This window comes from Pipra filicauda, unplaced genomic scaffold, assembly GCF_003945595.2.
Source record: "Pipra filicauda isolate LSUMZ 115617 unplaced genomic scaffold, ASM394559v2 scaffold146_size1912638_pilon, whole genome shotgun sequence".
In the NCBI taxonomy this organism is placed as follows: Eukaryota; Metazoa; Chordata; class Aves; order Passeriformes; family Pipridae; genus Pipra; species Pipra filicauda.
Genome location: NW_024103951.1, coordinates 1,153,841 through 1,171,770, shown reverse-complemented (window position 1 = coordinate 1,171,770; position 17,930 = coordinate 1,153,841). Strand labels below are relative to the sequence as shown.

At 38.5% G+C, this 17,930-nt stretch overlaps 1 protein-coding gene across 1 annotated transcript in view; it reads right to left on the bottom strand.

Moving 5' to 3' along the window:
• The window catches only part of CLSTN2 (calsyntenin 2), a 257,372-nt gene that overhangs the window by 214,836 nt on the left and 24,606 nt on the right, over positions 1-17,930 (bottom strand). The gene's annotated exons all lie outside the window — the stretch shown is intronic.

Genomic DNA, 17,930 nt, shown 5'->3' with positions numbered 1-17,930 from the left:
CAGGTCCTCTCAAAGCCCTTAACTACACCTCTCCAAATTCCAAAGCAGCATGAAAAATTGATGAATTATATTTAAGTGGTACGATACAAATATTTTGCCTGAAAAGTGACCGGAGCTTAAACTGGAATTTACACTTACAACGCAAACATAAAGAACCAGCCCCACTCCTCCTGACCTCTTTGCTTGCCCCACTTCTAAGTCTCCACCTGATATTTAACCTCTAAAGAAATATCTCCCACAGCAACACTTTAATGTATAAGAAGAAAAATTAAATTAAAATTAATCTATCACAATTCATTACTACATCATTTTATGATCATTCATTTTATGCCCTGTATTCCAGTCTCAGAACAGACTGGCTCCAAAGGGGCTTCTTCCTTGCGAGTTTTAATGCTTCCAAAACTTTTGGTAGGATTAAGTACCATGAAATCCGTATCTAAAAGCAGCAATAAAGTAAGTTCCAGGTAGGTGTTCCTTTTATGTTCAGGGGAAATATATAAAAAACATCTCAGAAATACAGCATAACACGTGATACCGGTTTTCAGATTTTAGTGGAAACACTCAGCCTGTGTCTACCCCAGGTCTGAAACAGTCACACAGTCACACTATGTGATTGTTTGTACAAAGAACAGGGGGAGAAAACTAAGTACACAGTAACAGTTTTGGTTTAGGGTTTTTTAAAACAGTTTTAAATAAGCAAATTGAGAATATAAACCCATTTTTTATTATTCTTTCTCTGTGTAACCACCCTACTTCAATGCAAACATATTGTCCTTGTTCTTTTGTTTGAAGAACAACACAAATAGCTTTGTGGCTGTTTGTAGTTCTTGCTTTTCTCCTCAGTACTTTCCAGATCTCCTCAAATCTCTATATTTAAATATTACTCTTTGAACCTTTCATAATAATGAAAACAGAATTCTGAACAACGTTGCTAGGTGTGCACTCAGCAGCCCTCAAATACTCCTTTAAATTATTTTATTCAGACAGCATATTTCTTACAGCTTTTATTTGTAGCCATAATTCAGTTCCTTCAGGTAGTATATTATCCTTGATTTCCATGCAGGTGTTAACAAATGAAGTTTTTAAAAACTAGGAACACAATGCCAGTAAGGTCCATAAAACCTGTAAGCCTTAATTCTATGTAAATATATAGTGGTTTTAAATTATTTTTTACTGACTTTTTTAGTATGTTAAGCAGTAGGAAAAACTTATTCTATTACTATTTGCTCTAACAGTAGATTTTCTTTTTCTTGAGGTGTGCAAGATTAAGAGATTACTTGTCCATTTGTATTTTTTTTGCCAATATGCAAGAGTAGAGCTATTTCACTTGTAAGGAAAATACCTATTAAGTTGTCAGTTATGATATCATTTACCTTAATAACGTGCAGCGACTGCAAGCTCAAAAAGTGACAGATAACGCAAAGACATGTCGCAGAAGTGAAATAAAGAATAGCAATTAGCATGGCATGAGGGAACACGGAGATGGAAACAAGGAGAGGGATAAAATCCCATATGTATACAAATAGATACTATATGTGCACAGCACACAAAACTGGAAAAGATCATGGATTATTTCGTAACCATTCCTTTGCCAGGAGGTAAAGAACCTGCCTGCTTCTATTTTGCTATGGACAAACCTTGGGGTTTCTCTGGCCACACTACATATGATGTAATTCTCATTCCCCCCGTAGCAGGTGAACACAGAGGAACCAGACAGACAACAGAAATTTGCTTCTGGAGAAGTCCAGACATTCCCCATGGAGGAAAGAAAATGTTTGTAGATAGAACCACATGTATGTGTAGACTTATCTATAATCATTTCTGGCTGAGAGTACAAGTCCTTTCCTTCCACCTGACTTTGAGGTGGAGGAAATAAACTGTTTTTCACATGCAAAGTGACAGTCACGTGAATGTATTCACAGTAAGAGTCTCTCCTTTCCAAACTAACTTGAGGATTATGCAACACACAAGTGTAGAAACACTATTATCTCTATTAACCTCATTACAATAACATTCTTGAAGTGTGTGAATGACAGAAATAAAAGCAATAACTTGCATTTGCAGGAACTTTTTAATCAAAGTTAAGAGGCAAGGATACCAGTGTGTCAGTGCTAGGTTTCATCAGCCTCTAAGCTACATCTTTCTTTAGAAAATATAACTGAAGCAGAATAAAATGTTGAACTGACAAAAAGATCTGACATCCCTTTTGTAAGAGAGAAAACAATTCAGCTGGAGGAAAAGATGACCACGGCATCTACTATATACTGAAACTAATGTAACAGTCCCAAGCAATTTAAAATTATGAACACAAATGACATTTTAATTATTTAGGGTTTTTTTAAGCTTACAACTAATACTTTGAAAATTAGCTCCATGCTGAGTGGAATAATAGTAAGAGGAGTCCCATCTCTGGTGCATATTCCCAATTGAACTGACAAAACTGTAATACTCAGGGGTAAAATAAAGAGAATATAGAACCTTACCTAGATTTTATATGACATGCACTAGATACAGTTAATAAAAAGGAATGCATGTTTAAACAGTGTTGGCCAAAGAGTGTAGAACACACTCAGTAGTGAATGTTCCAGTTTGAAGTCCTTAATATGAGTTAATTGACTTAGGGGTATACACCTGTATATTTTCAGCATATTAAGACAGATGAATTTGCAGGATCAGTATCTGCATAGATTATCTGCCAGGTCAAGTGCCAACCTGCCAAATGCAGAAGATGAGCCTGTCAGAAGCAGCTCTTCTTGCATCAAGAGTAGCTACAGAAGTTTCATTTGTAATGAGTCCTTCATTACTGGGTACCCTTTTTGATAGACTGTTTTCAGTTTGTTTTTATCCAAAGTCTGCACAGAGTACACTGGGATAACTGTTCAAATGGAGAAGAGATGGGCATATAAAATCAGAAGCAGTGAGTATGCAATTAAGTTGCAGGCAGTATCCTGTAAAAATCAAAATAATTTTAAAATTCTTCTTTATCATCTAAGTTATAGAGAAGCACATTACACACATGCAGTTGGCCAGACAGCATATTAAAAAAAAAAAAAAAAAAAAAAAAAAAAGGCAAAAAATGCCAGAAATTGATATTCACTATGCAATCTAAGCATTGCTTACTTCAGTTATCTCCACTGCATTAACTGCTCTGATCTGGACATACTAGATGTGATTTTAGTGATGTACCAATACAAACGGTGACCACACCGACATTAAAATCTACTTCCACATACTAGGATGGTAATGGGATTGTCTGAGTAGATTTACAGAAAATACTTAATTTTAAGAAGGATGCTATTTTCACTAACAAGCTACCACTCATAGCAATCACCTTTAGAAATTAAATTAATTACCCATTAAATTATTCAGTTAGTCACAGTCACACTTTATTATTTTTCCTCAAGCAGGGGGGTGTTAACTTTGGCTGAATCTACCCCACACTCACACATATTTTTCCACAGTGACAGAATGAGGTACATATGGCACTCACTGTTTGCTCACCCCTGCAGGGAACCATCATTGCATCATGCTACCAGGTCACACAGTAATATGACGATTTAAAGATCCTCGGGATCAAAATAATTCTTCTTAAAAGGAAAAAAAAACCAAAAACAAACAGATGGAAGACTGGAAGAAAAAGTGCTATTTTTTACCCACAATATTTTGGAATCACATGGAGAACACAACTGTATGTGGGGGATTTGTAAAATACAGACCAGAGAATTCAAGAAAAATGGATATAAGCTTAAACAAAGCTGGACAGAAATTATTCAAACCTAGTCCAGTTTTGTTACAATAACCCCAGAGCATAACCAGCACAGTGCAGCAATGAAATACAGAAGCAGCAAGTAGTTGTCCATAAGAAAAACTTTCTTAAGCTTTAATATTGATAAAAACACGTTACAGAATTATTTCTTGAGAGTGTTTTTGCCCTTTTCCCTTGTCCTGAAGCCCCATCTATATTCAGACTGAGAATAAAAGGTGTCTACACCTGGATCTGCAGGCTTTTTAAACTCACACTGCAGAGACTTTATGCCACAGGGTCTTCAGTACTCAAGTCACCCTCTCAGCCACCAGCCTGGACCATGGCTACTGCTCTAACACAAGCAGAGAAGTCTTCAACTTCTTCCATTCCTGTTTCAGCACCCCAGTGAGAGCTGCTGTCATGGTTCCCTTCCCTCTTCAAAGAGAAAGAATTAAAATATTCATATATATATAATTAAAATATTCATATATATAAAGTAGATCTATAAACTCCAGGCCAGAGAACCAAAGGATATTATAGTGATTAATAATTTCAACATACACCCCTTGAATTACTTTGAGGTAACAATAAACTCAATCAGTTACAATTTCCTAACCAACTTAATGCCAGTGGTGTTTTTACTCAAAGAAGTCAGAGGCAGAGACACAACTCTGTAATAGCAGACTCCCACACCCCACAGACACCTTGTACATACACCTATCTACAAGAACTACCTCTAGTGAAAATGCCTTTATTTGATCAGTCTTAAGGGAAACCTCTCCCTCTCAAATCCCCACTCCTTTATTGTAGTGAATAATTGTCTATAAAATAGCAACTACGACGCTGAGACTGACTGAGATCTAATTTACCCTCTCTGTTCCTGTGTTCATATTGCTATGACAATGTCCACAAACATCTCCTGTTCTGAGATTACCTGTATCTGAGAGCAGCCCTTCAAAATAATGGATGATGTACATCATCCTGACAGAAGTTCCATAAGGAACTGTCACCCAGAAAAGCACTTAATCTGAGGGGATAGAGATTTACTCTCCTCATGTTTGAGGTACTGTTTACCATGTGTGCCATGTTTACCACAGACTAGTTTGCCTCCTTGTTTTATTGTTTCTTGTCTCGAGATGAGAGTGTAAGTCCCCTTCCCTTTTGTGGCAGAAGGACAATCCAAGCAGCCCCGAGCCCTGACCAGGGAAGAGGAGTCCTTATTCCCCTCCCCAGTTTTAGAAGGACAAACAAAACAGGCATTGCAGGAACAGCATATGATATTAGAGCCATATAAAGATGGAAAAGAAACAGTTTCCTGACTTCAGAAAACATTCAAAAGTATCTTCTATTCTATATCACAAGAAAAACAAACCATTTAAAGATTTATTTGTTAAAAATAAAAATAATTAAAAAAATAAACAGAAAGCAAGACAACAGAGCAGCTGACATCAGTAAGACACTTTTAGCATGAAGACAACTCTAAAATAATCAGTTGGGATATGAACAACACACATGAGACTCCAGATGCCACATATGAGGCTAGTATATATTAATCTCCAGGCTGTGGGTTTGATGAGGATTTCTCTTTAAAGTTATCACTTTCATCCAAGACCTGAGGAAATACTCTTGACAAAAGGCTCATCAAGGCTGGCATATTTCCCTGTACATTTTCAGAGTCAATAAATCAGTGTTTCTGATAAAGCACACCATGCTGAAAAAATTATAATCTGCTCTTACACACAATTTTTGTGCTTCCTTCTAAAACCAGGATAATTTTTTTTCTACAGAAGTGGGCTTCCTCTGTGAGAGTGAATAGTTTTAATAAAACTTTCTTTCCACCGGTGCTGGAAGGTTCTAAAAAGCTCTGTGGTATTATGCCTATCACTGGCATATCACAAAAACAGCTGAAGTGTTGTGAGCTCAAAAACAAAGCTCTCAAAATATTGAATATTCAGATTCAAAATGCATACGGAATTATTTGGGCATGTGAAAGACAGAGACAATATGGTTTTTCAGGCCCACAACAAAGTGTAAATGAACTTGACATCTCCCCCACTGTAACCACTACACTCCAGCTGATGGATCTTATGATGACTGCGCTTGGCATCATCCCCACCTTTCCCTGAGCCCACAATCCACAACTGCCACCACAAATGCACTTGCTGCTAAAAGTCCCACAGCAGTAAAATGGGTCTGAGTTATTGCTCACCTGCCTGCATTCTTGATTAATAGCACAACCACAGCTGTTAAAAACTGACAAGAGAAAGAGTTACGTGAAAATTGCAAGTGATAGTAAAAATGTTTCTAGAGAAAGGAGGCTGTGTTTGCAAACAGGTAATTTAATTTCCTTGCACTGCTTTGTAAACTGAAGTTTGTCAAATTAAAGTGAGATTTGTTTTCATGCTAAAATCCACTGGGAGGCTGATTATGCTGAAACACACTTCACCAAGTGTTGAAGGAACAAAGAGAAATGCAAAGAATGTTTCAATATATGGAAACTGCATATTAAGCAACTCCTTGATTTTCCTAAAAGAACACACTAAAATGAAAAAAAAATCTTATAGAGCCAAATGAAGATTTACCATAGAGTAATAAGTAACTGCAAGTAAAATTATAGCTCTTTAGCCAGTTCACTTTATGTTAATTACCTTGCTAAATACTTTGAGGAGAACTTCTTATGCAAGAATTGTGTTGTTCTCCTTCAATAAGGCAGGTGCAGGTAAACTCATGCTGTGGATCATGCACGAGTCCCAAATAAATTCTTATCTTCATTCCCACAGTGATCTGACATTCTCTTCACAGCCCAGTCACTCATTTGCCACCAGTTTCATTCACATATATATATAAACTATCAAAATATTAGGCAAACAAGAACAAGAAAGTTTATTTGACTCAAAGACTCTGTTCACAAACACAGTAAGAAACAAGTTGTAGGTATCAATCATCTGGGATCAAAACTGTGATTTTGCTTGAACCTAGATAAAGATACATCAATATTTAAATGACTAAGTTCTGAAAATTTCTTTCCATTTCAACTTCAAGCAAAACCAAGAAAGGGACATAGAAGAAGCAGCAGCAACTACCACCTTAGCATCCATCCTCAGAATATTCCATGGGGTAGTTTGCACTAAATCAGGTGGTCTGAAAAATCTAAATGAAGACACGAGAGCAGTATAGTCCCTAAAAGTGAGATGTCTAATTATTGGCATGGAAAGGTTCTTTGCCTTTTTAATCTGTATGACTGCAATAGCTTTCCTTTAGAGAATGGGTGTTCCTTGCCACCCCAAGTCAGTTCACTAGGCTGTCACCAGGCTGCTGTCTGTTCAAGCACTGGCAATCCAGCTCACTGCATGAGTCTGAAAGGAGCCAACCCAGCCATGAAGCCTCAGCCCTCCCTGCCAGAGGCAGAAGATTGTAACACTGCTCGTGTTACAGCATCGCAAGCAACAGAAAGCTTCACAAGTTTCTGCTTCCTCCACTTACTCGTGATTTGCTCAAGATAAGCAACATTGCCCAGCAGCCTCTAACAGCTGGCAGAGCTGACAGTGGTAAACCCCCAAAGACAGTTACAGTGCAGCATGAGAAGAAAAGAGATCAGCTCTGAAATCAGCATCATGCCACGTCACTGTGTGTTGGGGACCTCATTAGGAAATACCAAAGGAGTTCCAGAGCCTAAGTGCTACAGGAGTAAAACCTCACAGGATTGTTTGCTAATCAGACTCAGGGGAATATTCCCATGCTGACCACAAAACAATAATATTATACTTTAATTATGAGTGAGAAAATATACCGTGTAAGCACCTAGAACACTTTAATAACAGTGCAGGAGTGCATCCTCACCTATAGCCTGTGTGGAGCAATCATCAGCTTTCACAACCATGATGGGAATCCTTTTCCCATCCCTCCCTCCTTCCCTCTCTTAACTACAGAAAAAGCAGGAAAAAAACCATCTCTGATGATCTCTTAAACATATATCAAAATCACATCCAAATCAAGGTGCACACACAATAATCCCAAATGATATCAAAGGCATTCATGAATGAAAATTTCAACAAATACATTTTGTTAATTTCTATAAATGTGAAGGTTTGGGTTTAGTTTCAATACAGTACACTTTGGAATACTTTTCTTGGAAAATGGGAAAAAGTCCTCTCAAGAAACGTTTCTGGGTGGTTCAGTTAACAAAACAGCAAGGATTTCTCATCCTCACAGAGTTGCAAGAGTTTCAGCTGAGGGAATTTCCTTTCAGAAGTTTTCTAATTCTTAAATGAATTAACAGGAAAATGGTACAAGCATTAACCCACTGGAATTCTACACTGCTTGGGTGCTTCCAACAAGCCTTCAGAGGCTGCCCTTAGGAATCTTACCATAGCAGATGGATTTCATTCAAATGGCCCCATCTGTCATTTCTCATTCGTGTGGCTGCAGCTTGAACTCAAAGAACACCTAGGGCACATTTTTCATCAAAATGCCTGGCTAAGCAATCCAAGAGATGAAAGAGATAAAGAAGATAATGCTCCAAATCTTACACTGGGCAGAGAATCTGACCCAATCAGAATGAAAATCTGGCAGATTCGTTCAAGTTAAGAGATGGGAATAAAAAATTCCTCTCTACTCCCGCTCCCTTTACCCAATGAGCTCCAGAGGTATTTGGCAGAGAGAATTTTTTTCCTTTCTGTCATTCTATTTTCCAGGGCTTGGCCATCTGTCCACTATTAGGTCCCTTTGAATGACAAACCAGTTTAGAAGCACAGAGTCTTTTTCACAACTGTTCTCTTGCCGGGCAGATAAGGATAGAAAGGGATGATTAAAGCTTTTGCTGGCTAACAATAAAATAAAGCAGGAGGGGAAAAAAAGAGCTGATCTGAGTCTTATGAGACAGAAGATGGTTTCAAACTACTGCACATAATTAGTCTGTCCGGGGGAATGGAATCCACCCTACACTTGGCAGCACAGCAGTTCCATTTTAAATTTAAAGTACCTGAGTCTGTTAAAATGCCGTCATTTCAAGCACAGCCAGTCAGGTGCAGACGTTCAATTTCCAGTAAAAGAAGGTGAATAATAAAAAGATGGTGCACAGAGCTACAGAGGACAGACCTCCACTTTTTCATAAAGGGGCACTTGGTGCTCATATCTCCTGCAGTGTTCTCCTCTTTCACATGCAATTCAATAAGCTTGTTTCTAATATAAAGATATTTTTTCCTTTTTCTTTATTTTCTTTTCTCTCCTGAGAGTTTCATCAATATCAGTAAAGACATTTATCAAATGCGGTAATAGGGAAGGATCATCAAAGTTTTTTGATAAGGCAGTAGTCCTATTGCCTACACCAGGATGGTCTCTGGATCACAATTGTATTGTACTAGTGTAATGAAAAAAGTGGATTTCATTTGTCTAGAATAAAAAGTTGTGTTTTCAAAAACACACTAAAAACATGAAACACAAAAACCTGTTCAAAAAGTAGTGCCTTTCAGAAACATGTAATTAATTTAACAATAAAATCTGTGAGCTGCCAGACCAAATCACTTACCTGACCAGTCTATCTATCCTGATGAATTTAAGTAAACATCTGTTGTCTGGTAAGTGGCACAGTAATTTTGTAAGGTATGTAAACATATCAGCTGTTAGGAACTCCAGCAACTCACTTATGAAGGGAGTGAGCCCTAAAGGAGCCCTGATCTCATCCCAGGCAGCACAGAAGAGCATGCAAAGAATGAGGCAAGGACTGCACTGCTGAGTGCTCAGACCACAGGAGAGAGCCTTCTCCTACTGACCAGGGACTGGTTGGACACAGCACATCACAGTTTACTGTTCCTTTCATGGGTCAACGAATTCCAAACAACACTCATGTCTCCCAAGTCATGCCAAAGCCTCTTTTTTTTCCTCAGGAAAGAATCTGAGATGCAAAATATACATTCTGATGCCAGTCTGACACTCTTTTTCCTTGACCCCTTCAGACTGGCATCCTAATCACCCCCTCGGATTTGAAGCTACAGATCAGAAAATGCATATTTCTTAATATCAGTGGGATGATGCAAACATAAGTTCAGCATTTGTACCCTACTGAAACTCTAAGGCCATAAGAAAGCTGCACCCCGAAGAGAACACAATGGAAAGAAATGAGTCAGAACTCTCATAGAAAGCAATTCCAAATGCTCTGTATTAATGCAGAGAATTGCTACCAATAATGACATTTCTGTTGGCATTTTAAAGCTGTCTTACATGTAGAACATTTTATACAGACAGACAGTAGAGCATAATCAAGGCAATGCCAGCAATACTTTAGGGTGGCAAGATCAGTCACAGGAACCAATAGCTCAGGAAATCATTGTGTAAGTCCAAAGAACTGGAAGACTTGCTGGCCATGCCTTTCTTCGACTTTTTATCACTAAGCCACAGCATGATGCAAAGCATCTTGTAATGCACAGTGAGAATCACTTTTATAAATATTAGAGAAATGCGATGAAAAATAGGCAGAGCAAGAAATTACGTAGGTAAGATCACCAAGCACTGGGGGAACTACACAGAGGACCTTGCACAGCATTCCTTTGCAGCAGTCCTAATCCCAGCCAGTAGTAGCTTAGTTTATGAATAGTAAATTCCCCTCACACTTGAAAAACAATATTTATATTAGTCAATTAAAATGTAACTCTATATAATGTCTCTGTATATACACAGATATTACATATGCATCAAGAGAGACTACAGGTGACAGAGCAACACAAGACTCACAACAGTGAGGTGAATCGCTTTACAAAATACACTTCTGAAAGCTCACGAGGGAATACCTAGAGTGGTGGGTAATTGCTTCTTCCCTCAATAGTGCTGAATTTAGAAGTGAACAGCAGTAATAATATCCATAATGAAAATCCCTTAACTGTTTAGAGACCACGAGTCTCAGCATACTATACCTCTGACTACTGCGTTAGTGATTTTTCATAGGACAGGGAATTTCAGCATAATTTTTGTTAGAAATGCTACAGCATTTAATAATTTATTGGCTATTTTCATGTCTTCTAAGAAGTCAAATCAGTCTGAGATAAAAAGACGATACAGAAAACTTACAGTAATTAAACCATCAAGTTGTTTCACCATCAGTTTTGGCATCACACTGTCATACCTGGAGTACCTCTCAAGACATCAGTAGGAAAAGACAAATTGAACAGCTGAGAAGTCTGGGCCACTGCCAAAGTCACTGGGCAGATTTAAAGTAACACTAATACTGAGACAAGGAGAAATTTCAACCAAATTTACAGATCTTTCTATGAATTCTTAATTATATGGGGAGGGGCAGGGAGCCACAGAGATAAGATGGGATTCTTTGACTTCAGTCTAGGCGACTAGTTTCTTCCTGTTCCACATTCCTACAAAGGAATGCCAGGTCAACTTACCTGCTGTAGAAAGACTTGGCTGCTAATCTTGAACTTTCTTCATAATTTGAAAATAACTGGCAAAACCCTATTTTTCACTTAGTCAAAACCTTATTTCGAAAAGGTAGCTGGGAAATGTTTTGAAATGTTTGGTCTTTTTTGGTCTGATTTAAAGCAGTCAAAATTAGCTTGTCTTGTGACTTCAACAAAACACAGGTTAGGCCTTCAGCCTTGCTCCCTTCTGGACAACATGAAGACTTTAACTTTGAGGTATAGCCAAAAATCCCCCAGCACAGCACCTTGCAGAGGAAAGAAGGAGGGGACAGGAAAAGGAGAACAAAGCTATTTAGATCAACAAATCAACTATACTTTGTCTCCTTGTTTATACAAAACAGACGTGGCATCAAACAGTTCTTTTGTAAGGCTAAGGGGAAAAAAAAATCACTTTAAATTTGCATTGATTGTCATTCAAAATGAGGCACCTCACCATCCACTGATTTCAGACATTGCTATAGACATATTTCCTGCAGCCCAGGAAACCATTCAACAGCTGTCTGTCCATCCAGATCCTCCTCAGCAACAGCAGCTTTCTGCCATCCCGCCTGAAATGCCTGTATTCCTTCCAACTTAACGTTCCTTGTCTTTTCCTCACCAAAGCCACATCTTGCCTTTCAGAATTTTGAAGCACAGCTTAAAGTATGAGGGTCACACCACTCTACCCCAGTACGAACAACAGATCATATCACAGCACGAGAAAGGCTGGCACAAAGACAGACATGAGCCTCTCAAGCAGTCCATTTACTCAGTTGATACAGGATACAGCACTGGGATTTTCAATGGATTTGCCAGTCCAGATTCAGGCAAGATGCTGTCATGCCAACCAAGAACTTAGACAAAGACATAATTTTAATTACCAAGGTTAGCACAGGCAGCAAATACTCAGTTCCAACTGCACTTTCCAATAAAGATGCACATAGTCATTTCATTCTCCCATCTTTTTGTGTTTAAGCATCCCTTTTTCTATATGTTAAAGTCAGCATAGTTAGGAGGACATTCATCATTCAGAAGAATAAAAAATACAACTTAACAATAAGTAACTTATGTTTCTCAGAATCAGCTGCACAAGAATTTCACCACCAAGTATGAAAACTACTTAGTGAACTGTAATTTTGCAAATACAAAATGAGAACTCCCTGAACAATGCTGTGAATGGTATCCTAAAACATTATTTTGACAGACAACAGAATCTCAGTGTCATAGAGGTGCAGTAGAGGGTTGCCCAGTAATCAGGCCATTGTTGAGCCATATACAAGAAAGATGATAAAAACTGAATTCTACTGTCTAGTCCTGCTATTGCCCACTGAAAAAGCCATTTTTGCACAGAATCACAGTAATGATAATGAGGCCAGACCCTTTAATCTTCCAATTATATTAAAAAAATTTAGTAAGCTTTATTGTGCTATTTTAACCATGGAAAGAATGTGACAAATGTACCCATTAAAGGTCAACACTGTTAATTACAGATTCAAGAGCCCCGTGAATTAGGACTGGACTCTGGTGACACAGATTAGTTCTAGTGCACCTGACTGTTAGAATTGGGGTGTGAGGACTCTGCTGGGGATGAGGTTTAGGGCTTCCCTGGTTTTCAGTGCAGCCCTTCATGTCCAAGATGACATGCAAAGACAAACAGGTCCAGGCAAGCAGCAGATTAACAGAGTAGGTTTTGAGATATTGCATCTGTTCCAGCGTGACTTTGTGATCCAGTCTTATTTCAAATTTTCTTTTCTCACTTTTCATGGTCTTTGAAGCCTAAACAGAAGTTACAGATAAGCCAAGGTATCATGTGTGCACACTGGGAAGAAGTTTGCAGCCTGACTCAACAGGATACAAAATCTATCATTCAGGACTAGCTGTACACAGTGATATATTGCTATTTCTTTTATCATACTTTGAAAACCACCATTTCAGTCCCTCATGTAAATGTATTCTGATCCTCATTTATCAAACAGCAGCAATGTCCTCCTCTGCTAAACTAAACTGCCTAATGTGCAGTGGGTATCAGCTTTCCCCACAGCATACTGAACAACTAAGTGAGCATACCCTGAAAGAGCTGATCTCAACAAGGATAAAGGGTTTACCTCTGACTCTATCAAGATAAGGCTGGTTTACATTACAATACCTTTACCACTTCAAGGCATAGTAAATGGATCATTTTGCTTATACAGTTTGTTTTCCCATTTTTAGGACAAGATCCAGAACAAAGGAGATTAACTGGAAAAGAAATGATAGGATTCTGATTAACAAAACAAAATTAATCTGATTTTAAAGCAGATGTAATTTCAAAGATTTCAGGATACAGGCCTAAGTCTTATGTCAGTTTTTCTGTGTAAATAAAAGCAATACTGTGATTTCAATAGTCAATATAGAACATACTGAAATCATTTTCATTAGCACAGGACTAAGCAGCTATCAATGCATTTTTTCAATAAACACCTCTTTCATGTTCAGCCTTTCCATCTTAGAGGCATTGAGATAATTTTCTTCAATAAAACAATTTCATTTAAAGGATTTTATCCACATTTCACAGTCTGCTCATGACCTACTTCTTTGTATTTGAACTAAAACTAATCATATTTCCCATGCATTTTACAGAATAATAAGATCAGGGACAGCATATTGGAGAGAATGGAAAAATCCCACAGAAGATGTTTCCACACTGCTTCAAACAACCATGAAACAGCTCCGTCCACAAGTCTGAAGCACTAAGTTTCTGCTTTGTTGGCACTGATAGCTTGAGTTTTGCAAATCTGCATAGGTTAATTAACACAGAACCATGCCTGAGCAAAGCCCAGCAGCCATCAGAGAGTGGAAAATGCTTTATAAATATCATTCCTTATAATCACAATGAAGGCAGCAGAGCCTTGTCAGCCTGCACCACGTTACCAGCTCTCCTCCCACTCCTGGCTTTTCATCCCTGGCTCTGTCAATCCCCAGCAGCACCAGCCCCAACTCTGCCCCCACTTCACCAACATATGATATCATGATATCATCTAGGTAATTTTCTGTGAGACCTAGGTCAGATTTTTAATCAAACTTGAAAACAATGATATCAGTGTATTTTGGAAAGTCTCAGGGGTCAATTCCTAATGAATTCTAAAGGTCTAAAAAAAGAAAAATCTGCAGATTTTAACATTCTTCCATTTTCCAAAGGGCTTGGTGGTTAGGAAAATTAGTCCTGGGGTTGCAGCCTATTAAACAAATAGACAATTTGAAACTAAAATCTTGTAACATATGAAACAGCATTTTTCTGCAGGGTATGCTGGAACAGCAGTTCCACTGTTAAAAATTTAAGTAAAATAAATTACGCAAGTTTGCCAGAAAAAGTAGAAAATGTATGAGAAATTTAGTTCACAACATGGGTTTTTTTCAAAAATAATTCCAGTGAGCAAGTCCAACTGAGCACCTTAGTTTCAGCACTATCATTATACAGCACAGAGGTATAAATGCCACTGAAGATCTGTCGCACTCAGAACTTTCTGGTATCTCCTTATTATCTGATAAATAAAATAAAATAGTGGCTTTTTTTTAAGCATGCCTTTGTTTCTTTCAAGGAGACACAGTAACAGTCACGACATTTTACGTACAGCCTTTGTCAAGGTGATCAGACAAAACATCCACTTTGTTGGTGATCAGGATCATACCTGGTTTTCACTGATGATCTGAAAGGCTGATGATTTGTATATGCTAAACCCCTACTAAAAGACTCCCCAAACTTCATTGCTTTTACTATTTAATATGAACTATCAGACATTTTCAAGACTGAAATGCAAGGATTGTAGTTCTCTAAAACTTTTTGCCCATGACAAGTCAGTCCACCAGCCTTTTACAGCCCTGTGATGGTACAAACTGCTGTGCATTACCACAGTGGACCAAATGATTTATTCATACCCCAGGCTCTCTCTTTCTGCCCTGTATCCAGCCACAACAGAATTTATATTTGATTGCAAATCATAGTGGCCTATGACCAAAACCCAAGGGCAAACCTGCCACTTTTATAGATACATAAATGATTAATAACTGGAAAAGGAAAGAAATGCATGTATTATTTGCTATATTAAATCATCTTTCTAAAGTGTGCTGTATTTCAGGTTGCAACAAGTGAAAACACAGAGGAATAAAAAAATCTTAGCCCATTATTTCTGCAAATGCAATAGAGAATGAGAGTCTACAGATCAGCAAATTCCACATCAGCACTCATGTTCCCATTTTCACTACGGCAAAAGAACAAATCCTTCACTCTCCTTCATATAAATCTTCTCCTAGACTTCTCCAAAGAAAAATTTTAATAGCAAAAAAACAATTGGTTTAACAAGAATCAAGCATTTAATGAGGTAAAACAATGATTGTCTTGAATTGGATAAGTCACTTTTTGGCAATGGAAAAAAAATACAATATTCCCCATCTCAATATCATTTTAACCAGCATATAAGCCTGAATTTGCCCGGAAAAGTAAACTGATATACTGTATCTAAGGCACAAGGAGCAGCATTTGCCATTTCAAAATAGTACAGATGAGTCAACTACACTGCTGGAAGGACTTATACCAAGAGAAAGTGTTCATCATCTCACTGCACATCATTTCTTAGCAGATTGTACTATACCAGTAAAAAATAGCATATTCAAATAATTTTAAAAATTTATAGTGTTCACAATTATTTGTAAATTATTTCCTTGTTTGTTACAGTTAATACGTGCAGAAAGTTCAAACACAACAACACAGAGCTACACTAATAGGTTTTTACACCACGATGTGATACAAGGATGCCTACAAAGCCATATGACACTTTATACTCAAAGCTCGAGCTTTTGATCCAAACTGGCAAGTTTAAATGTTTCAAAACCACATAGTTTCCATGAAAACATGATTGCTCCGAAACTGGGAACAGCTTTGATTTTTAATCAGTTCTGTTTGGATGATAACTTACAACAGTCTTTGCCACCCCTGCAGCTGATAACACGGCACTTGCTGAGCCACCTCATTACAGTTTTCTCCCAACTCAGCACAGGCTTCCTTTGGCAGTAGATTGCACAGCTCACACCCTCCTGCTCCCAGGCAGGGATGGGAGGAGCAGGATTCACACAGAACAGAAGACGCATGAGCTGTCACTCCACTGCTCAGTGCAGGAACATCGTATTAATCAAAATATCAGCAACAGGGTAAAACATCAGATGGTAACTGCAAAGTTCCCAGAGAGTGTTACCTGTGTACAGCGTGGTACTGCAGTGTTATTTGAGCACACAACTCAGAGAAGATGGGTATACATTTCTATGCCAAAATAGGTTAAAAAAGAAGTAGAAGGATACACATGCAGAATAATGGATTTGTACTTGCCAGTCCTCTTCTTTCTTTTACAGCACCCCCAGCCATTCCACTCTGGGAAAAAAGGAATTGATTTGATCATACTGTGTGCCCTCACCAATCGAGTACTGAGACATTAAGGCTGTCAAATACCTTTGTTTTCTGAAAGAGCATCATCACCTCTCCATATAAATTAACCTCATTCCCAACTGTAATCCCAAACCAGTAAATGCAGAAAAATTTGCATAATGTGGCACAGGAGGAAACAGGTAGAACAAGTGCAGATCTACAGCACTAACAACCGATTCTCAATCACCTCTAACTTTTTAGATCATCAGAGAAGGGAAGATGGTAAGAAGGCAAAACAAGGGGGGTGGGATTCCTCCCCAGGCACGTGACTTCAGGAGCCTTTTTCCCCAAGACAGCTCTGTGGATGGGATGTATCCCACTCCTCATCAAATGATGCCTCCCTAGCAAACAGCAGTAGGACAAGAGAGCACAGTCTCAAACTGTGCCAGGGGAGATTTAAGTTGGACATTAAGAAGAAATTCTTTAACAGAGAGAGTGATCAGACATTGGAATGGGCTGCCCAGGGTGGTGGTGGATTCACCATCCCCGGAGGTATTTAAGAGACTCAATGTGGCACTTAGTGCTGTGGTCTAGTAGGCAAAGTGGTGATAGGTCAAAGACTGGACTTGATGATCTCAGAGGTCTTTTCCTATCTACTTGATTCTGTGATGGACACCGGCCTTTGTAGAGCCCTGCACCCATCCAGGAAAAATCAGCCACTCTAAGATTCTGGCTCCTCTAAAGTTTTGCCTAGTAATGCCAACCATGTCAGAAACACTTTGCAAAGCTGTTAGCATTTCTTCAGCGACTGGCAGGTGTTTTCTCCTGAGCACGCCACACCACCACAGCAGCTCCACCTGAAGCTGTGTCCTCTGTGAGCACAGCCCTCCTTCAGGAGCATCTTCCTGTTTCTCAAAAGTAGTTTTTTTAGTTAATCCTACTGACTGCAGAGACAAGGCCACGCTCACCTCCTTGCAGCCGTGGCTTCCCAAGGCAGTGATAATCCCCCAAAAAGAGATGGTTTGGATTTCAAAGGACTGAAGTTTCAAAGCGCCAGCCTAAGTCTGCCAAATTCAGTCCCAGATGGAAAACAACCAAGCTGAGTCAAATTTGGGAGTTAAACTGAAAATCCACCTCTCTGCCCCCGAGGATTTTCCCTTGCTCTGCTGTGGAATGGGTCACAGTTAGGTCTTATTAACTTGAAATTGCCTCGTGGATATTTCAGACACTGATATTTATAGGTCATCAACACGTTTGGAGTTTAGTGTTTACTTAAAATACACAGATATTAGTTTTTCAAAGTCTCAATTACTCAAGTGTTTTCTCCTGTCCTCTTTTTGTGTTTCTAACTCCTGAGGAATCTAAATACATGCTTTCAAATCTCTAATAC